This window comes from Melanerpes formicivorus, unplaced genomic scaffold (genome assembly GCF_026170545.1).
Source record: "Melanerpes formicivorus ecotype bairdi unplaced genomic scaffold, bMelFor1.0.p_v2 SCAF_3, whole genome shotgun sequence".
NCBI lineage: Eukaryota > Metazoa > Chordata > Aves > Piciformes > Picidae > Melanerpes > Melanerpes formicivorus.
This window is the reverse complement of record NW_027142355.1, coordinates 21,279,409-21,302,462: the sequence shown is the minus strand read 5'-3', so window position 1 is coordinate 21,302,462 and position 23,054 is coordinate 21,279,409. Positions and strand designations below refer to the sequence as shown.

At 38.5% G+C, this 23,054-nt stretch overlaps 1 protein-coding gene across 3 annotated transcripts in view; it reads left to right on the top strand.

The window, feature by feature from the left end:
- Window positions 1–23,054, top strand: part of CELF2 (CUGBP Elav-like family member 2) — a 496,995-nt gene that overhangs the window by 187,781 nt on the left and 286,160 nt on the right. The window contains exon 1 of one of the 3 annotated variants that reach the window (XM_068168641.1): window positions 14,263–15,972. The exons of the other annotated variants lie outside the window; for them this stretch is intronic. The gene's annotated coding sequence lies outside the window, so the exon portion shown is untranslated. Of the gene's footprint in view, window positions 1–14,262; window positions 15,973–23,054 lie in introns of those variants that run through there. 3 annotated transcript variants of the gene reach the window in all.

Here is a 23,054-nt window from a genome sequence, read left to right as displayed (position 1 = left end):
GTGCTGGTTGCCTGGTAGAAGAAACCAACCCCTTCCTGGCTACAATCACCTTTCAAGTAGTTGTAGAGGGCAATGAGGTCACCCCTGAGCCTCCTCTTCTCCAGGCTAAACAATCCCAGCTCCCTCAGCCTCTCCTCATAGGGCTTGTGCTCAAGGCCTCTCCCCAGCCTTGTTGCCCTTCTCTGGACATGTTCAAGTGTCTTGATGTCCTTCTTAAACTGAGGGGCCCAGAACTGGACACAGTATTCAAGGTGCAGCCTAACCAATGCAGAGTACAGGGGCACAATGACTTCCTTGCTCCTGCTGGCCACACTATTCTTAATGCAGGCCAGGCTGCCATTGGCCTTCTTGGCCACCTGGGCACACTGCTGGCTCATGTTTAGGCGGCTGTCAATCAGGACCCCCAGGTCACTCTCTGTTTGGGAGCTCTCAGCCACTCTGACCCCAGCCTGTAGCTCTGCATGGGGTTGCCGTGGCCAAAGTGCAGTACTCGGCACTTGGACTTGTTAAATGCCATCCCATTGGATTCTGCCCATCTGTCCAGTCAGTCGAGGTCCCTCTGCAGAGCCTTTCTATCCTTAACTGACTAACATCTGCTCCTAACTTGGTTGCCTGGGAGAAGAGACCACCCTCTTCCTGGCTATATTTAAAAATAAAACCAAGCATGTTTTAAAGAATAAAAAGAGTGATTGATCTAAACTGCATGCCTCCGGTGCTTATGGAAATGCTTTGGTAAGTGGCAGGACTGTTCTTGGCAATGTTAATCTCAGTGGTTCAGCTTCAGCCAACCCAGGTTTGATTCACCAGCAAAAATTTGAAATAGAAGTGTGGGAATACAGAAGCACAAGAATCTCTTGTTGCAGCTCTGGTTTTGATTGACGCTCCTTACCTACTCATTAAGCAGAAGGATTTTGGAGGTATTTGCTAAGTTACCTTGCTATCTGCAGATGGTCTGCAACAGTGACAGCAGCTGTTCTGTAAGTGACCATGAAGAAAGGTATTATCACTTCTTATCCATGTTTACAAATTTGTAAACGAGACTATCATTTAAATATGTTCTTTTGTGACTGCACACGATATGTTATCATCTGTGTATTGCTGGATTGATGGAGGGCATCAAATGGATGAGACACAGAGTTTTCTCTGTTTTTCAGTGGTTTCGTTCTTCTAGAGTTTGTGTCATTCTCTTAGATCTGGGCAGAGGTTGTATGAATTAATACTATAACCTGTGACTCGTGCTCCCATGACCAGCAGGAAAAGGAGGAAAAACACATGATAGTTACAGTCTGTTTTTAACAAACCATGACATCTGCAGACCAAAGGAACCTAGACACATGCTGTGCCTCAGGGATGCAATTGTAGGACTGCAATGCTCTTTCATGGCTCCTGATCATCTCTCCAAGCAGCAACACTAAGGCAGGCTGTGTTGCCTTAACTGTGTTGCCTTAACTGTGGTGCCTCATGGATATGATCAAAATGCACAACCCATAGAGGCAGAACCCAGCTCATGAAAGTGTCAGGACCGTATCAATATTAACCAAACATAAGGTCCTGCATACGGTCTTTGAGTAGAAGCTTCTGAGTTTCAGTGTACCCTTTCTGTTGTGCATTAAACAAAATGTTTGCTGTTGAAGATGTGGGGGGTTTTGCTTTTCAGCTGATCTATGAATGAAGGTTTCTCATTTTTTCTATGTGAAGTGTTCACAGAAAAAAAAAAAAAAAAGAAAAGAAAAAAGAGGAGCAATTAATTTGATCAAAAATTGAAATATAAAATCTTAAATTTCTATAGGGAAGGGAAATTATAAACAGCCTCATTTCCATTGGAAACATGTTGAGTTTCCATGTGGTTCCCCTCTTGCATGACTCATTGGTGGTATTTGTGTTATTTCCAGTTGCCTTTGAAACAGTTTCCCACCTTCTCAGGTGAAGGGATTCATCCCACAGTCCTTTACAGATCCATACTGGAGTGAGATGAATCATTCCTGTCTGTTTTCACTGCTGTCTTGAAGGGTACCTACACAACAGGATTACCATGGAAAAGTCCACACTGGAGACAAGGGAAGTTAAGGGGGTAAAGTTTCACTGTTGTTTTGTTGGGTTTTTTGGCAGCATTTGAGTGAGACTGGGATTAGAATTATCATTTTATTGAAGCAAATAACATGGGGAATGGGGAACCATAGTGATGTGTGTCCTGCTGCATGGTATCATTTGGCAAACCACCCAAGACAGGCTGATGAGCTGAAGACTACTGTTAAGTAAGAATGTGTTGTGTGGCTTTGAGCATTAGATGTTAATGACTACATTTTGGCTAGCAAAATATATTTCATCATCTTTCTCAGAGTAAGCAGCTGTCATTTCTGGATATTGTTTGTGTGTGGGGAAGCAGAACTAGCAAAATGCATTTTAAAATTGCACCTTGCCAGACAGATTTAATTAGAGGTCAGTAAAATGGTAGGAAAATGGCTCATGAAAATATTTTGAGTTTGTTTAAATTAGGTACAAATACAGAAATATCTATGATGTAGGGCTGAAAGTTATACTGGGATTCACTCAAAGGGGAAAATGAGTACACTGTGGCTATGGCCTGAGAGGGAAGGTAGAAGAAAAGATTATTCTCTGCAAAGCCAAAAGAACTTGTATTCACAAGACTGTTCCTGCATGTATTGCAGCTTACAACTGCTCTGTGCAAATTTTACACTGCTGCCATCCTCCCAACCCTTTAATACACCTGTGTAATCAAATCGGAAAATAAAGGTCTATCATTTACTTCTCTTAATGCCCTTGGACAGATTGCTGTCTCATTAGAAAGACTCGACAAAGTAATTCAGGAACTGTAAGGTGCTAATAAGACGCTGTCTTTAAAAACGGATTGGCTGAGTGGAAAGTCTGGCAGGTCCCCAGAATGGGTATTTGGCCACAGGCTGGAATTATTTCTGTGCTAATCTGCTTGGTGTGTTTAGAGGATCTACTTGCATGTTGTGGAGCGGGAGGTTTGGAGGCTGCTGACCCATGAAGAGCTCCCATCTGTGGATCCAGCATGCTGCAGTCATGTTTGGTGGGTGGCTGAAAAGTTTCCCATTTTCTGCAGCAACAGGCCGTGGACCAGGGCATAGGCTATGAACAGAGGCATATTCTGAATGTACCCAGGCTTAAACTGTAGGGTGATGTATGGGCTTTATGTAGCTCTGCTTGCCTTGCTGAAGTGAGCTGTCAGAGCTTATCACTGTAATATTTTTTTTTTCTATGTATCTTTGGGAGAGAAATCTTTGGATTTTAGAAAAGAAATGGCAAAGAGAGAGCTGAGAAAATCATAAACTGTGCACTTAGCTGAAAAGTGACTGGGCATAGCTCTTTATGAAGTACAGGGTTTGCAACAGTTTGTACAGAACTGATCTGGAAGAGATGGAAATTCTATCCAGACTAAATTCAGATTCACAATTAAAATGCAGCTCACATGTGCATCAGCTAATACACCCACTGAATTTGCTCCATTATTAAGTTAAGAGACTATCAGGTGACCCCATGAAATGTATTAACATAATGTCAATAACGAGTCTTTTTATAGGAAAGTGTCAAAGAAATGCAAGCTGAATTTGTATGGTACCACACTTCCATCCTGGCTTGTTTCTCATTTCACAAAGCTTTATGTGATGGATCCATCTGTTCCCAGGACATGAGAGTGTGTTGACGCCATTTTCACGGGAGACTTTTATTTCTAGGTAGAAGCTTTCTGAATTCTCTGGAAGTTGCTTGAGACTTGGTACTCATTGCCTAGGGCTAAGTATTGACAAAACACCCAGAAGAGCAAGCAGAGATTGCCTTCACAGGCTGGGTGGGGCCTTTACTTAACTCAATCAAGGCTCATTAAGGCTTCAAATCTCTGAATTCGTATTCAAAATTGAGTGACAGGAACTTCTGGGGAAGTTTTGTTGAAAAGCCTGGCATAACTGAATAATTATAATATAGCAGTTCTTCATATGCAACTTGATTGTCACAGCCTGTGTCAAGAGAACTCATAATTTCTGAAGGATAAGACCATATGTTCCAAAAAGTGCTTTCAGAATGTGGGATACTTGTTTTGCAAGTTATTTTTTTCCTCTTCATAAAAAACAAAGTGTTATGAAACAAGATTAAAAAAATCCCCCACACTTAATTAAACTGATTCTCTGAGAAGAAATCTTAAACCTCCTGGATAAGCATTTCCTAATAGCTGTGGTTTCTGATTTGCTTCTGGGTGTAGCTGAAACAAAATGTCGCAAGGATAGTTGAAAGGACACTGTTATCCTAAATATACATCTAAGAATACAGAAGAATTTTTTTTCCACTTATACAGTCTAATGCACTAGTTAAGGACCTCTTCACTTAAAATGACAATCACCTTACCAGTTATAATTGGCCCCTGAAACACAGTATGGCCAGGAAAGTCCACCAAATGTCCAGATAGATTTATGTGTAGCAACTGGAAATGTTACATGCTATGTTTTACATCAGCATTGAATATAAATGTAGGTGATTTCATCGTCTTCCATTTTAAGTTGCATCTAAATCACTGGTATTGTCCTCAAAACTTCTCACTTCTTGAATGTAATGTAGCTTGAATTAAAAGGTAGCTTGGGCATCATTGCTGTTTAAATGTCAGAACTGAACCTGAGCTGACATTTCTGAGGACACAAAGATTATTCAGTATTCTGCTCCAACAGGGAGGAATAATATTGACTAACAGGATCTCAGTCTGCTTTTGGAGACCCTGAATGTACACTGTGGTTATATTTTTAGAATTCAGACTTTAATTTTGCTAACAATAATACTTCAGTAATGGGGTGGAGAAAACCAACTGAAGTCAAATTGGTGGGTTGGGATATTTTTATTCCCAGTAAGGGACAAACACAAGTGATTATCACCCCAAGAGATTATAATACCTACAGTCACAAGCACAACTTTATTGGCTAATTAAAGATATCCCCTAATAGATTTTTTCTTTTCTTCACTTCATATTGAAGAAAAGTGTCTTACAGCAAGCAGTTTTTGCTTACCTTGCTAAGGAGAAGTTTTACTTGCACTGTTGTGATAAAATGGCATAAAGTTACTCTTAAAAATATTTTCTTGACCTATCTGGAAGACAGTCACATCATCTTAACTCTGCATGCTCAACCTCTTCATTTTACTGTTAATTTCCTTTAAATGAGGATAGAGCTATGTAAAATCTGTCTGTAAATTCACTCATTTTAAATACTTGCAATTTTATAAATGTTTCATGTATGTTTAATTTTACCTGTTTTCCAAACATCAGATAATTCACAGATCTTGTCATCACTAGGTTCCTTATGGATAGTTCTAAATAAGAGACAGATACCACCACTGGAAAGAATTTATGTAGATTTGGTATTTTTCCCATAGAGTATTGATTGAGACATTAGATGGATCCTAAATAAACACATTGCAATTACATATTGATAACAACACTCCAGATGTCCTTATCTGGGTTGGCTATTCAATGATCCCTTTATTCAATGATCCCTTTATGGCCAGTAGTGAAAAGCAGGCACTTTTCCAAATAACTTTTCCAAGATAGCTGTTTAAAAGAGGTTGTATGGATTCCTACTCAATAAGGAAAACCAGGCATCACTGCATAAGAAGTCTGAGGAAGTGGTCCAAGTGTGGACACCTTCCCTGAGGAGGTCTAAAGTCATATGAAATGCATTGTACCAACTTTTCCTTGATTCTTTATGGGAAGGGAAAAAAACCCAAATCCTTCCATTAAATCCATTCTGTTATGCTGTCTCACAGTCCATTAGAAGTTAAGATTTCCCATTTCCAATGATGTGTCAAGCTGATTAGAGAGATTGTGCCTATGTTCTTTCTGTGTTCCAAATCCCCATGATTTGGTTGGCTGAGTTTTGCCTGGCCAACTTGCAATGTCTGCAGCAAATCATCATCTTGCCTGTAAAGGCTTTGCTGTCTGGTACTAAGAATAAATTCAGTGGAGTGTAGCCCCCACCAGGAAGCTCTCTGGTAAATGCTAAGGAGTAAGTAGCAAGAGGTGTTCCAGAAGTGATGTAAGCTGCCTCCGCTTAACAAAATAACCACCTTTTTCCTAGTTTTAGCTTGTCCCAGTCCACATTTCATAATCTAGACAAACCACAAGAGAACTGTTTAGCTAATGAATGATTGAAAAGTATGGACACTGAATTCAATAAGAAGAAAACAAACATAAAATCCCACAGAGATAACAAAATGTATGCTTAAATGCATTCATTCAGTTACTCTGCTCACTCTTTGCTTCCCATTGCACTCTCCTTTGTCCATACACAGTGCATCTAAATGGCAGCCTCATTGTGACAGGAAACTTTTCCTCATGCCTTCACTTGCTGGTGCAGAACACTTGGTACTTTGCAAATATTGCGCAATAAAAAGAACTGATTGCAAGCAACATATGAATTGTATGATGGTTAGTGAAGCTTCTCAGAATTTTCCTTACTCATTACTAAGGCAGCCAATAAAAGTTTGTAGTTTTGAAGTACAGTGGTCTTCATGAATGAGAAGTTCAGGTTCAGTAGCATTATGTAACTTCAGTTCCTTAAGTCACCAAAGTGCATACAAGCTACAGAAAGACTGAGATCAATGTGGTATTATTCTTTGCTTTTTCTTTCAGGGTAAGTCAGCCAGGAATCATATTGTCATTACCTGCTGAACACTGTTAGTCCCAGAGGATGTGAGTTGTATCAGGTTTTCTGCTCAGGGTTTTCTTCCTTGAATGTTCCTAGAAAGCTGGTTCATCAGCCTGGCACAAACAGAGCAAACCAGGTTTTCTGTTCACAGGCCACCCTTGTAGAAAGCAGAACTTCCCTTGCCTCTAAGAACAGAGCCAACTGTTTTGTCTTGCACCATTCTTAGCAGGTCTTTTTACCTGCCTGTAATGTAAGTTACAGGGAGAGCTAACGTGTATTATTAGGCTGCATGGCATGAATACATCTTGAGATCTCTAAATCCTCATTTTCACTGTACTAGCATCTGAAAATGATTGTATGATTCTCCAGAGACTTCACTTGGATATTGCAAGCAGATGTTAGGTGAGAGAAATAAAAAAAAAAGAAAATAGATAGTGGTATTGATGAGTCCCATCACAAAAAGATAAAATAAAAATGTCATTACCTTTGCATTGCTGTGTAGCTTAAGATGATTAAATGCAGCAGTTATTATGGAAGAAATGGTCTTTTTGCATCTTCCAGCTATAATCAGTTGCACATGATTAACACTGAGAGTCTTTACTAATTATCTTTTATGGTCAAACAATTTTCATGAAGTTGGTTTCAAAGAAATCAAAATTAAACTCCTTATAGCTCTGGAAGATAGAATTATGGGATATGAATGCATAGATAATCTTTACAAGCTAGAGGAAAATGATTGTTGAGCAACAAAAGCTACATAAAAAGATCCAATAATATCTCAGGTATTGCAAGGTAGTATGTATGGGTAAGTGGTAACACTAGGATTGTATAAAATATAGTCTAAATAGTGTGTGTGGGGGGGTATCTTTTGTCTGATAGCATGCATTGATGAAGTGTTCCATACTGACACTGTGAATGCAAGCAGTCTAGAGTCGATCAGAGCAGGATACAAAACTTCTCTCTTTACTCATCCTTGTAAAATTAAAAAATGTAAGAATAGGATGTAGTGGGCTGAATTTATCTCATCAGAACTGCTGCAAGTCAAAATGAGTAATTCCCCCTCCATCACTTTGATCCTCAGTTTCTCTTTGTGTCATTATGTTTGCCATACCTTAATAAAACACTGCTTCAGCTGACTTCATCCTGCAGTGTTGCACTGCATCATCTATTAGTAACTATAATGACAAAAGGGCTTTTAAAAGATGCTTACACTGAAATATGGTGGTTCTTTTCCAAGTCAAACTGCCTTAATTTACCTGTGTGTATGTGCAGATAAGCTTTACTAAACTGTGGCCAAGTAAATAACCTCTCTTCAGTGAGCCAGTGAGCCTATAGCAATTACATTTCACAGAAGGAAAGAGAAGCACTGGATTTAGTAGAGTGTTCAAAACAACTTGGTTTAATATCAGAAAAAAAAAAAGAAAAAAAAAAAAAAAAACAAACAAATCAAAAAATGTTTAAGCATTTAAGGGCTCATACCACAACCACTACCAATAAATTTCCGTCTCCCAGAAGATTTAGCAACCCAAGTACTTGGGAAAAATCTATATTTTGCTCACCAAATCTCATAGATGAAACACAACCATTCAATTCTTTTATAAAACAAACAGACAAACAAAAAAAGTCTTTTTTTGGGTTTCATCTTGAAATAAAGACCTTTGTATATCATCACAAAAACATACAACTCCTAAAGGGCTAGATCTCCTTAATAGTTTGATGTAATTTACCCTGTTTCTTTATCATTTTTCCTTTGATATCTGACAACTTTATGTCAAAGAAATCCTTAAACAATTAAATGTTAAAGACATACATAGCAGAAGATACTCCCATAGTTCGGCTTTTTCTTCGGGGTGCTTTCACAGGATGGCATTGTTCCTCTAGTTGTATTTTGGAATCCTACAACAGAGATTTGTGCAGTTTTGATATGGATTTCCCAAACACTGCTTTCTTTTGTCCGGTTGTTAATGTTTGCTTAATTAAATAACAGAGCAAAGTTGAGGACAATTCTGAACTAGGCTAGATTATTCTATCTCTGAGAACCTGCAAATAATTAGTGTTCTGAAGTAGCACTTGGCCAGAGTTTGGGCTGGGGGTTGTAGTTTTTTGTTACATAGTTTGAAACTTTGAGGGAGGGTGTGTTATACATAGTCATAGAAATTCCTGGTACCATTTTTCAGAAATAGATGCATATAAAATAGTAGACTCTTACCCATTTGGAGAAACATCAGAATGATGGCATTGGAGGCAATTAGGTGTATATAGGCAATTCATGTTTTCACTGTCTTACAAACTCCATTTCAAGCCAGGTGAGTCGTCTCTCAGGACAGGGCAATCTCCACAGCCTGCTGAGATTTTGGCTTCTTTTTTTCATGCTGTCCATGTAGATCCCAAAAATGTAAAACTTCTGTTGATTTTTGAGATGCACTCTTTATGCTATAGATACACTGATGGTTGTCATTTTCTATTCAAGCCAACACTATCCCATAATAAATACATCTACTGCCAGACCAGATTGAAGGATGTGAAGCTTTGGAAATGCCACAAAGCACTAAATTATGAAATGGCCCAAGATGCATGTCAATAATAAAAGAAAAAAAATCCACTCTTTCAAGTGTTGGGAAAAGTTTATTTAGTGGTTTTAAAATAGGCTCTATTGCTCAAGACACTTAATACAAGAGAAGGACCCGGGCCCATTATATCATTAAGAAAATCCACTTCTTATTTACAAGTTAGAATTAATTTTTACTGAGGCTTAAATGCCATAAACGCCTCTTGTGTGGCAGAGACTGCGACATTCTGTTACAGGTTAATTTCTTTCCTTGCGAATTAGAAAACAGTGTGACTTGCAAAATGGGGAGAGAAAGGGGAAATATGCCAGCAGCTGTGCTTAGACTTCTTTGCCTTTTGGCTTCTTTCATTTTCTAGTCTGCTGCACTTCTTTCAGTGATTTGGATGTTGGATGCCAATTTAAATTTCCAGTGCATTTAGCGTCCTACGACACCAGGGGATTGAAAAGAGAATTAAGAACTTAAAAAAAAAAAAAAAAAATAAATATTTTTCTCCATGGTCCCTTTTATCTTTTTATATCTCTGTGATTGCATTGATAACAGAATCCAGTAAACTATAGCCACAAAAAGGCAGTAGCATGTTTATTTTGCACAGGTGTGTTTATAAGGGGAACTAGATGGGGCTTGCTCATCTCTCACAATCTGTAGAGGGCTCTTTCACAGATCAACAGACTATAAGATTGCTTTCCTGGATATGAGCCACTGATGAACCCATACAGGCTAGTAAAAGTCATGTAAGAGTCTTTTATCCTGTCTCAGCAGGGACATCTTCCCCATGGGCATCACGAGAGAGTGTTTTCCTAGCAGCGGATTTAACGGGGGGGAGAGAGGGGTTGGAAAGAAGATTAATGTTTCTGCCAGTTCCCTGCAAGTTCACAGGAAATATTGGCTAGAGCAGGAGTGGCCCAACTCTGTCATGCTCCAGCCTTTTCTGTGTACTTAGAGTGGCATGTTTTTAATCAAATGTGAAATATAGCTTTAGCAGGTTGAATGGATTAGCCTTCCTTGTAAGTAACTCTGTCTGCTTTAGTCGAGTGCAACTTTTTTTTTCTTTTGTTCCCCCCCCCCCCCCTTTTTTTTTAAGTTTCACAGTTAAGGTTGTCGTCTTTAACTTCATCAGTTTAATGGGTCTGTGGAGTTTTGATTGTTAAAGGTGGGAATTGTTTAATAACCATATCCAACTGAGCTTCGAAGTACATACAGTGAAGACAGCAAGGTAAGAATCCTCTCACCCAGTCTGTCATAAAATCTTGGAAATGCTTGTCACAAAAAGGGAGTGATCTGTTCCTTTTTTAATACCATGTTGAGATTACTGTACTTGTAGATACTTTTGAGTGTTCCTTGATTTGGGCTTTCAACTTTGCCTGCATTTAGAAAGTTAATATCTTTGTATTCAAAAGCTGGAAAATCTGTTCCTGACAATGTACATAACTGATTTCCTTCCTCTAATGCTGGTTGTTATTTATCAGCATCTCATCAGTCTCCTGTTCTTAAACAGCGTTGAAGTTATAAAAGAACTAGAGGAATCTTCAGCTACCTTATTTCTGGGCCTCTGAATCAGATGAGCCTCTAATAAACTTAGGCTGTTCGTATCAAACCATTCCTTATCAGTAATGTACTTTGAAAGCTGTTCTATCTGGTTAAATTCTAGTGAAATAATAGACCTCCTACCTGTCACATCCTCAGGCTGCTGTAAAGTGTTCCACTAAAATAAATAGTTCAAGTATTTCCATGTGCCAAGAAATTGATACAAAAATTAGAAAATATTTTTTTAAATAATTTGATTTTCTGAGTAACTGAAGGGATTTTTGATATATTAACCACTGCCATATTTTGATGCCAGATACGGTGTGAAATTGCTCTCAATTTTTCTTGCAAGACAGGCTTTGAAGAATTGTAACTTTACATTTCTGACCTGTGTTTTAATGTGTTGTTTAGACAAGAATCTAGGGGCTTGTTCATTTTCCTAAGTATAGCTATACAAATGTGAGGTTTTAAGAAAACAAACAAACGAAACCCCTACATACATACAAAGCTCTCTTGATAAGAATTAATGGGATTAGAAGACTAAGGAGAAACATCAAAATAAAGGAAAAATAAAGAAAAAATGCATCTAAAGATTTATGGGCTGAACAAGACCAGTTTAACTCCATTTGCGTTGAAGCAGATAGGAAATTTTAACATCATTTAGTAGAAACTAACACTGACTTCTCTGAAGACCCTTTCTTAGAAGACCACTTTCTCATCATTGCTGTCATGCTGAAATTCCTCCTCCTATGCTGCAATAGTCAGCAATGTAGGGGCAGACAGTAAAAACTCCAACAGTCAAGATGTGCTACAAAATTTTGGGCAACAGAGAACAGGATAAAATGATAATTCAACTGTATACCATTACATTAAAAATCTCAGACATAGTCCTTTGATTTCTACAAGGATCATCTTCCAGTCATTGCACTGCGACAAAATCCATTACTTACCATAATAGATATTTGCTTTTTTCTTTAAAAAAAATAGTTAAAAAATTATGAATGTACTCCAGTAGTTTTGCAAGATTTTGGAATTGGATTCTTTGGTTTGTGTTCCCAAGGCCTCCCACATTCCAATCTCATATTTTTTCTGTTCCTTTGTCTGTCTGTCCGTTAAGTAGGAATAAAACTCAAGGTGTGCTTGGTGTTTTCTGTCCTCTTTTCCCCCTTTTTTCTTTGTTTAATTAGAATGTTTGTTCAAGGCCATGTTTCAGCAAAGTGTGTCAGCATCTGTTTAAGTCTCACTGATTTTAGGTGAGCATGGTATTTTGAGAAACCCAGGCCTCTGAAGTTATGCAAAACCAGTGCAATCTCAGTATAAATAATATCTCTTGGTTTATCTGATTAGTGAAGGGCTATGCTGCTTTTTTTTATTATTATTATTGTTTCCTTTTTAAAGCAAGTCTCTTCATTTATCAGCATCCAGGGACTTATTCGGATAGTCAGTGGACCTAAAACAAGGCATGAATCTGTCGGAAAAATCATTCGGCTTGTGTAGTCCTTTCTAAATATAACTCCCTGATCAAAGCACAGAGTGTCTTTTCTAAGCCCTATCCAAACCAGATATTAGGTGAAGAATATACTGAAGCCTTCAGATTTTTGATGGTGCCTTTTTCAAAGGCATGCCATCCTGAATGTGGCATCATGTGATGCTGTTTGAACTGAGCAAACATTTTGCCTTCAACTTCTTTCCCTTGCATTTGTGCCACTCTACAGAGATAATTGTATATACAGCTTAAAGAAAACCAACCCAACAACAACAGCAACAAAAGCACAACAAAAAAAATCCCCAATAAAGCATCCTCAATTAAAATGCTGGAGGATTTTGAAGGCTGCCGGAGAAAACCAGTTGCAGTGTTATTTCTCAGAAGAAACTTTTTTTATTTATAGCAACTTCTGGACATAAATAAACATAAATTGCTTCAGGGTTTTGTAGTACATTCATAAACATAAGGGTCCTTGCAACAGAAATTGTATCCTTCTGAAATGACAGTTAATAAAAGCTATTTTTGATTTAGCTACTAACCAGTTTATATTGTAAGTGTCTTTCAGGTGACTCTTACTGTCTTGGTGAATACTTCCCAATTATTAATTGAGCATTGGAATTTCATAGCATTGTTTTTTCAGTGCTGTAGTTTTCTAAGACCAAGCTGTTACGTGTTTTGGGGGTGCAGTCACAGAAGAGACACACGAGGCTTTCCTACTAGCACACATCATAAGAGAGAGGCCCAGGGAGAGAAAGCTGTAGTTCCTGTAAAACTGCCACAAACAGTGCTAATTAATACACTGATTTTACAAGTGATGCAGGGGACTTAAATAGACAGAATTAATTATTAAAACTTCTTTCTTCAAAACACTGTTTCCAGGGTGCTTTGCATGATTATAATATGAACCTGCCCTACAAAGAGATCTAAGATTATATTCAGACAACAGTCATGTACTTGATCAACAGTTTGAAGACGATGTATGCATCCACCTGGTAAAATTAGAGAGCTGGTTGAGAGAGATGCTGTCAGGATCAAAGTCTGGGGAGTGCAGCACAGTGAGTGAAGTCAACACACATCAGGGGAAATGAGACTGCTAAGTCAGTCACAATACATGGAATTGGTCCTTTGCTTTCCAGTTTTCAAAGTATCAAGTTTTATGATAGTTTTATTAACTTTATTTTGCAGTTTTCATCAGAATACAGAGAGGGAGGTAGTAAAGAAATCCAGCTGTGATTATGCTGGAATTGCATTCTCTTGGTGCTGTATTTACCCCTAAACTATCTGCAGTAATCTGCAGTAGCTGGTCTGTAGACAGCTGGGGTTCTTTTGCAGCTTTCTAATTGGGCTTCGTACTTCAGAGACTTACTTTTAGAATTATAGCAAAAAATCAGACCTTGCTGTGGAGAAGGGTATGTAACAGACCAAAGGCCAAATTGTTATTTCTAATGCTGGTTTTATTCTTAGCCCTGCACAGTGATGCTTCTCATGTCTGGAGCATGGATAAAAATGAGATATTGATGACTTTCAGACTCCAAAATCCTTTTGCTTGTCTAGAATGCAATTATATAAGTGGCAGTAAGTGATGCCTGAATGAGATTAATATAGGCTGCCTTATTCCTCATTGCTACAGGTAAGAATGAGAAGATCTAGGGAATGACTATTGAAAGTATTAAGCAATTAAGGTGGGTAGTGAAAAAAAGAGACTGACTGGATTTTTTTTCGTTCTTTAACTTCATGAAAATCTAAAGAAATGAGTGGCTGCATTGTATAAAACCATCAGGTGTGATGATGCATTACATATATTATCCCTATTTCATTTAAGAAGAGTTTTGAAAAAGCTAATGCATCTTCTTTATCTGATTTTAAGCAATCAGAGAATATCTAATGATACAAATCTCTCTTTACAGCTATAATGTTTATATCTATCTAAATAAATAAAACTAAAAATTGAGTTTGTGCAATTTGAAAGCAATTTATTCTGCCAAATAAAGATAGTGTATGGAAAAAGGCTAAGCCTCTTCTGATAGGGTCATGTCTTTGTAATGGTTAGGTTTTGGGGCAGAATCTGTTCTCAGATTTATGCCTCTACAAACTGACAATGATTTCATTAGTGCCATTATACTTAATCTGTATAATTAAGTAAGAATTGAGACTCTGGAGGCTAAAAAGCACAATGTCCAATTGCAATAACTATGAAGTCAATCACTGTATAATTTCCCTTAGGTTTCATGGATAGTGAAATCTCAGGATACCTGGATAACTTTGAATAACTGGGGGAACAAAAATTCAGAGGGTTGTGCTGAGGAATGTTTATTCTTTTTTGTTTGGTTGTTTTTTCCTTCAGAGAAGGTGACAATATTACATCCATTACATCACTGTAATTGAAGTGGGGCAGCCCATTTACTACAAACCAAAACATCTAAGAAGAAAGGGACTCCTTTCTTGAAAGTATACTATTAAAATCTATTGAACTTAAAAAAATCCATTAAATTTCATTGAAAAGTAATCACTTGCTTGAAAAGTTAGCTAAGTTGACGCTGACTGTGTTCTGGGAAAAGAAACAGTAGAACCAAATTCTGATTTCATTTATACTGATATAATTAAGGAAGATTGTAGGCCCTTTGGTCTTCAAAATGATCCTTGTGCATGAGTAGGGCCAATGGGGGGTACAATAATAAAACTAATATATCTAACAAAATCACTGACACTGGTGTAAAGCTCCTCTAGGGATAAGAGTAAAGCTGGTCAACACATAAAGCATCAATAACACATTTTTTTCAGGAGCATGTTAATATAATATACACGTGAGTGTGGGAATGAGAAGAGTAATTATCTTTTACACTGAAGTATTTTTATATCTCTGGAATATAAAGCAGATATAGGAAAGAATTTACACCCATGTTCAGTTCACTGCATAAGATGTCTGCAGCAGAGAGAGGATATGTTGTGTGAGAACAAGACACATATATCTCAATGCTGAAAGGGGTTTTCTACTTTGCAATGCACACAGGAAAACCTTGAGCACAGGGCCTTGCCCATGTGAACCCCCAAACTGTGCTTGTGCCCTTCCTGAGAGTGACTTTATTTAAGGCATCATGAAATAAAATCCAGTAACTTTGTTGCTGCTGTAGGAGGAGAAGGGAATGTGGCCTCTCTTTCTTCTTGCAGGCTATTCAGCTCTACAAAGACAAATCTGGGGTGTTGAGCTACCAGCTGCTCCTGACGCAGGTGCATCTGAGGATGCTGCGGGGGAAGGATTTAGATTGGGGCCAGGCGATGTGGATAAGGCAGAATATCTGCTGTGAAGGCTCATGTGTGCCGTGTAGGGCAGCTGGTGACACTGCTCCCTTTTTGTTTTTGTGTCTGTCGCGGCTCTACGGAAAATCCCATCTATTATGTTACAAAAAAAAAAAAAAAAACAGGAAAAGATCTGCAGCCTTTCTATCCAGAGCAGCATTCTAATAGCCATTTCACCCTGTTGTTTCTCCTTCACTAAAAAAATAAAGAGTAAAAATAAAAACACACAAGAATTCTGCTTTTTAAGTGTACCAACTGTGCAGCACACGGTTCTGGCAAGACTCTTTTGAGAGACACAGTATTTCAGAAGAGTCCACTAATTAGGGATGCCCAGTTGGGCCTCATTTTTTCAGATCTTCTGACTAAATTTTTGCTTTCATTGATCTTTAACAGGAGTGGATGGTCAGAGCATCTGAAAATCTTTGAGGTAGGCAGATGAATGTTGATGAACCAGAGGGAGAGTGTGGATATAAAATGCCTTGGTTTATGTTGCTAATTGTTTTGTTTTGGCAATTAAGTATTTTTTGAAGCAAGTGATTGATTTGGTGAGAAATGAAAAGGGATTAAGTGTGACCCACTGAAACTCTTAGCTGCTTATTACAAAATTAGTTTTTGTTTCAGAATAAAAACACAGAGGCAGACTTGGTGGTATGGAAACTATCAATTAGCTGAATATACAGAGAAGTCCCTTTCTGTAGGATGCCATCTTCTTATGTGACAATATTCTAAATATATTCTTTTGACAGTTTTAATTACTTGACAATGTTCTTAAAATTAGCAGTGATAAGGAAAATAAATAGATTGTGATGGGAAACAACTGAAAATACTTGTTTATTTTTATATTTCCCTCAAACAAATCCAGAACAAATTCTTCTGGTGATTTTAAAATAATGCTGCTGGTTTGCTCAAGGAGAGTATAACCCTCTGTCAAGAATTGTTTGATACTGTTATTGTGAAGTATTGATTTTAGTGCCTTTGAGTTAAAATAATAATAATACTATGTTGTTTTCTTCATTTTTTCCTCAGCTGAGGAGCAATTACTATGAACTTAGGTGATAGACACAGACTCAGGCAGGAAAGTGTTTGTGTTACTGTGATTACCAGACACACAGACACTATATGGAATGAGTTTAAGACAATTTTGTAGTATTTTGGGTATCTTCTTTCCAGATCTTTTCTGCAATAAATGTCTAGTTAAAATGCAAGCTGATGTACTCTGAAGATTTAAGATTAATTTTCCAAAATTCAATGAAAAAAAAACCAGATCTTACAAAAGACTAACTTTAAAGGAATGATGGGGCTGTGAAAATACTGATATCACTTTATAAAACATACAAGCTGGGAGGGGGGTGGTGGAATAAGACATAAGATTTCTGCTTTTAGGAACATGAATGGATTTTGCTAAGTTCAGCACTGCTGTTGTACCTCCTTCCACAAGGATGATCCCTCACCATCCTTGTGTCTGCAGCCAGCCACCAGCTCCATCTCTGAGGTTTTTGTAGATGATCTTTATTTGCAGCTGCAGCTCTCAGTGCAGAGAGGAGCAGCAGAAAAGCACATACAGAAGGAAGCAAAGCAAATAAAAATAAAGAGGAAGAGGACAGGACTCTTAACAGTACAGCTTGGTTTGATGATTTGCCTGAATCTTCTGGTTTAATGGCCATGTTCTGCTAGGTCAACACTTGGACTCCATGATCTTAGAGGTCTTTTCCAACCAAAACAATTCTATGATTCACAAGTGTAAATATTTTACTATGATTTTGGTGTTTTTATTATTCCCCTTCAGGTAGAGTATGTGTTTACATAGCGCAAAGTTTCCTCCTTAACCCATTTTTTTCAAGCACCACCCCAGCTTAGTTAACAAACCCATCAGAATTTTACCATAAACATTCAACTTTAAAATCCTTCCTCAGTTGAAACCTTCCTTACAAAGTGAAGGGTAATTTAGGAGCTAATGCTGGAAGTCTTGTGCTTGACTATTGTCTATTAATCTGGATGAATACTGCGAGTATATATACTGAAAGTATTACACATGAAGAATAGTCAACACAATAGTCCTACTAATAAAAACATGGGTATGTCCCTACTTCTAGGAAACCCATTCATTATTTACTGTTTCATCCAGGCACTGATGTCTCCAGGATGTACCATTATATGTGCATGTGGTAGGATTATTAAAGTTTGGAGAGTTTACCTTCTTTTTTGGAAGTTTTTTCTGAAAAATAAGAGAGGGGCTTTACCACAACTTTCCACTTATGTTGTTTATTTAGAAGGTGGCAAGAAACAACTAAACATATGTTTTTTTAGCTGTGTAAATGTAAAGACATTTGGTTATAAAGATATCTGCTGATATACGAAGGTTGCTTTTAAATGCCATAACATCAAAACAACAACCAAAAAATTAGCTTTAAAAGGCCATAAACAAGAACACATGTTGACATTTGTCAGGTTTGTACCCCATTTCTGGGATCTTGCACAACAAATTAGTCACAAAAGAGACAATACTGCAGCGTTAAAAATCTCCTTCTTTCAAGTGACTTTGCTGAAGTAAAGTATATAGTTGTATGATTTAGGAGTAGCTTAATTTAAGAATATTGAAACCTGATGATTGAGCGGAACAGCTTTTCCTAATGAGTACCTTGCTCCCAAGGTAGAGAAGATGATTTGCAATTTTTTTTCTTAATGAAAATGGAATAGGAAGGAATTAGGTTTCATAGGCCTGTTTCAGAAGTGCTAACACAAGAAGCAAATCAGTAATGAATGTACAGACGGTTTTTCTTGTCATGTAAAGGAAAGTTACTGAATACGTAATGACACACTACAGCTCAAACACAAATAGAGGCTGGGTGATGAGAGAGGATGGAGAGCATCCCTGCAGAGATGGATTTGAAGGTGCTAGAGGATGAAAATCTGAACAAGAGCCAGCAATGTGCACTTTCAGCCCAGAAAGCCAATTGTATCCTGGGTTGTATCAAAAGAAACATGGCTAGCAGGTCAAGTGAGGTGATCATAATCCCTCTACTCTGTTCTGGTTGAGACCACTTGGATAACTATGTTTAGTTCTTGGGTCCCCACTACAGACACGACTGTGTTGGAACAGGTCCAGAGGAGGGTCATGAAGATGGTCAAGGGACTAGAGCAGCTCTTCTATGAGGACAGGGTGAGAGAGTTGGAGTTGTTCAGTCTTGAGAAGAGAATGTCTGTCTCCAGGGAGACATTATAGTGGCATTCCAGTACTTAGAGGGGATCTACAGGAAACATCAGGGAGTGTAGTGATAGGACAAAGGGTAACAGTTTTAAAATGAAAGAGAGAAGACCCAGATTAGATATTAGGAAGGAATTCCTTGCTGTGAGTGTGGTAAGACACTAGAACGTGTTCCTCAGAGAAGCCCTGGAAGCCTCATCCCTGGAAGCACTCTGGGCAGGCTGGGTGTGGCTTTGAACATCCTGGTTTCCTGGAAGATGTCTCTGTCCATGACAGGGGTTGGAATGGGGTGATCTTTAAAGCCCCTTTCAACCTAAACCATTCTATGATTACAAACAATTTACTCTGTGTGATTCATTATTAAACTATTTGATATTTAAATACCTTAATAAGATTATCATATTTAATATGACCAGCATGGGAAAGTGTGGAGGACATCATGCTGTCATTTGTACTGTTTCCCATGAAAGATTCAATCTTATTTACTTTGGTTATCAGTTAGGAATGAAGGTCTTTTCTAGAATAACCTGCAAACACCTTGCAATTATTTATTCACACTCAGGGCATCTCCAGGACAGAAGGTACTAGCCGGGTTAATGATTTTCTGTCTTAAATTTGTCATAGTGTTTGACTTATGGGACAAGAGATGATTCAAGACTGTAACATTCTTTTAAATTATACAAGACTGGCAAAATCCACTTATTTGGGTGGAGAGTGTCTTAGAGCAACTGATGCAAATGGAAATTGTTTATGGTTAGAATTTCTGGCACCTGAAAATATTTAACTCTAGATATTTTGAATGCTCTTATGAATTTTTAGGCTACACTTGGCTTTGTATCCATAGAGTCAACTTGAAAATCAAATTTAATATGTCCTTGGGTTTTCATACTGAATTAGTTCTTTGCGAATGTCATTCTGTCATCGATTCAGCTATCTCAGTCTTTGGAAATTATTTTACACAATCTGAAGAACTGAATCCAGCTTCTCTAACACAAACATACTCAATACTGCATGATCTTATATAAGTGTTGCCTGGAAGGTGGTATGTAGCTAGACTGAAATACGGACAGTGTGTGTTCCCACTTGCTGAAATATCTAAAGAAAAATGTTGTATTTAGGATTTTGTTCACTTATGCTTAATAGAGCACTCTAAGTTAGGGAAAATTGGTTTCATTTTCTCTTCCTACCATTAATAGCTATTAGAGTTGAAAATAAGGCTTTAAACTTATCATTAAAGTATGCTTAAGTAACTTGCAATTGGCAATTAACTCAGCATGGTAATACATTATCATAACATTTTCCTTTGATAGGTCTGTCTTAAAAGATACAAGCAAAGACAATGAATACCTTTGTAAGATTCATATTGAAATTATTACTGGTTTAGTCATTCACATTTCATGTATTTTAAGAGGAAAATGTGTTCCACCACCTATGTTCAAAAAACATTTGATTGGTGTTTGATGGTGGACAGTTGTTGAAGTTATGTCTGAATTTTGTTGTGTTTCTGTGGGTTCAGCAATCAGGTGAGATGGATACACAAGAAAATTTCTGCACATTTCATGGATCTCAAAGTTTCAGAGAACAGTAATCAAAGGAAGATAACGGCATAATTCAGTTTGTTTGACTTTCAGATGTTATTAAAATCCTCTTCAGCAAAAGTTGTAAATTCTAGGAATAAACCTCCAATTACTAACCTCTCAGCATAACATACAGTGTGTTTTCCCTTTCAAGATAACAGTAAAATGCAGTGCTTAAACTGTTTGTCCTGTCCTTTAAGACACTGAGTTAATAGTGAGGGTGTAAGCATGCTGCTACTCAGCACGGTGACCAAGAACTGCCACCTCCCAGAGCTGAGTAGGAACGTTACTATGACAATGGCAACACTGATGACATTCTCTGTTCCTTGCACAGCCAATGGGCATTGACCTTATCCTGTCAAAGCATGTAAAAAGCGATGTGGGCAACACTGGCTTTGTGAAGACTGGACACATTTATCTAGGACGTTTCAGCACATCACTGTATATTGAATTGTAGAAGTGTAGCTAAATTAGCTGCTGTGTTGGAAATTTTGCAGTGAAGCTAGAAATGCAACAAAAGTAACTGAAGTCTGAGCAAATGGGTTTTTTTCCTGATGCTTTAAAAGCAAAACCACTGTGCCAGGCATGCAAAATCCAATGAGTTCTGTGTCCCAGATCTCTTCGCCTGCTTTCATGTGAATCCACTCTTGAAACATCTTGGTTTGAAAATTGTGCATCCTGGGGCTCTGTAGCCAGGCAGTCTGAGGAATTATTTGTATTTTGAACACTTTGGCCATGCTTAAGTTTGCAGAACTTAAAGAAATTACACTGTTTGCATGCATTCTGCTGAAGTCAATAGTAGCACAGCATTCAAGCACAGTATTTCCTAGCTCACTCTCACCCCTCTCCTCCTCAATCATTTCTTGAAAATTCCTTCATAATAACCTTATCCAAACCATAAATATGAAAGTCAAATAAGCCCAAAGGAGATTTATCATCCTCTGACTCGGCACTCCTTTTATGATTAATAATGACATTGATTCCTCTAGAAATGAAACAAAAATTAATTTAAAGGTTCTGATTGGTTTTAGTATTAGGTAAACTTAACATACTGAATGAGCGTAAAACAATTATCAGTCTTATTAACAAAATTAGCTACAGCAAATTTACCAGAAGGAAACTGTTGCTATTTAGCTCCCTAATTATGTCACTATTCTTTGTGACCAAATGATATAATGAAAATAATTTAATCTACTGGGGCTGCATAGAGAATTTCCTAGGAGCAGCTGGATATCATAATCTGTTTTGAATGTATGTTTTCCCACTCTTCTTCTGTTTCAGAAAGTAGAGGTCAAGGGCTTCAAAGATCTTTGTGGTGAACTGAAGTTGAACTGTGCAGGGCAGAATATAGAACAGATTCTTTACTGTAATAAAATGTTAGATAACCCTTTCCTGAAGGCCAGAACTCTTTGACTCCTTCAACAGATTCATGGTGTATGAATCTCAGGCTCTGGAATAGCATAGGATGTATTTCAGTCTGCTTGGCAACAAGGCCAAGAACTGGACTTTCCATGCTATGCTGTTGTCTGTGTATATGTTAATAGCAAGAGGAGGGGTAAGGGCAACCTCCACTCCTTGGTGGACACAGAGGGGGACATAGTAACAAAAGATGAGGAAAAGGCAGAGGTACTTAACACCTTCTTTGCCTCAAATTTTAATAGCAGGATAGGTTGTCTTTTGGATAGCTGGCCTCCTGAGCTGGCAGATGGAGTCAGGGAGCAGTATAGTCCCCCTGTGATCCAGGAGGAAGTAGTTAGAGATCTCCTTAGCTGCTTGGATCCCCAAAAGTCCATGGGACCAGATGGGATCCATCCTAGGGTACTGAGAGAGCTGGTAAATGAGCTGCCCAAGCCATTCTCCATCATTTTTCAACAGTCCTGGCTCTCTGGAGAGGTCGCAGAGGACTGGAAGCTGGCCAATGTGATGCCCACCCTCAAGAAGGGCCAGTTGGATGAGCCAGGGAATTACAGACCTGTCAGCCTGACCTTACTGCCAGGCAAGATTATGGAACAGGTCATCTTGAGTGCAATCACACAGCACTTACAGGATGGCCAAGGGATCAGGCCCAGCCAGCATGGCTTTAGGAAGGGCAGGTCCTGCCTGACCAACCTGATCTCCTTCTATGATCAGGTGACCCACCTGGTGGATGTGGGGAAGGCTGTGGATGTAGCCTACCTGGACCTCAGCAAGGCCTTTGATACCATCCCCCACAGCAAACTCCTGGCCAAGCTGTCAGTCCATGGCTTGGACATCAGCACTCTGCACTGGGTTAGGAACTGGCTGGAGGGCCAAGCCCAGAGAGTGGTGGTGAATGGTGCCACATCCAGCTGGCATCCAGTCACTAGTGGTGTCCCCCATGATCAGTGTTGGGCCGCATCCTCTTCAATATCTTTATTGATGATCTGGATGAGGGGATTGAGTCCATCATCAGTAAATTTGCAGATGACACCAAGCTGGGGGCAGGTATTGATCTGTTGGAGGGTAGAGAGGCTCTGCAGAGGGACCTTGACAGACTGGACAGATGGGCAGAGTCCAACGGCATGAGATTTAACACATCCAAGTGCCGGGTTCTACACATTGGCCACAACAACCCCATGCAGTGCTACAGGATGGGGTCAGAGTGGTTGGAGAGTGGCCAGGCAGAAAGGGACCTGGGGGTACTGGTTGATAGTAGGCTGAACATGAGCCAGCAGTGTGTCCAGGTATCCAAGAAGGCCAATGGCATCC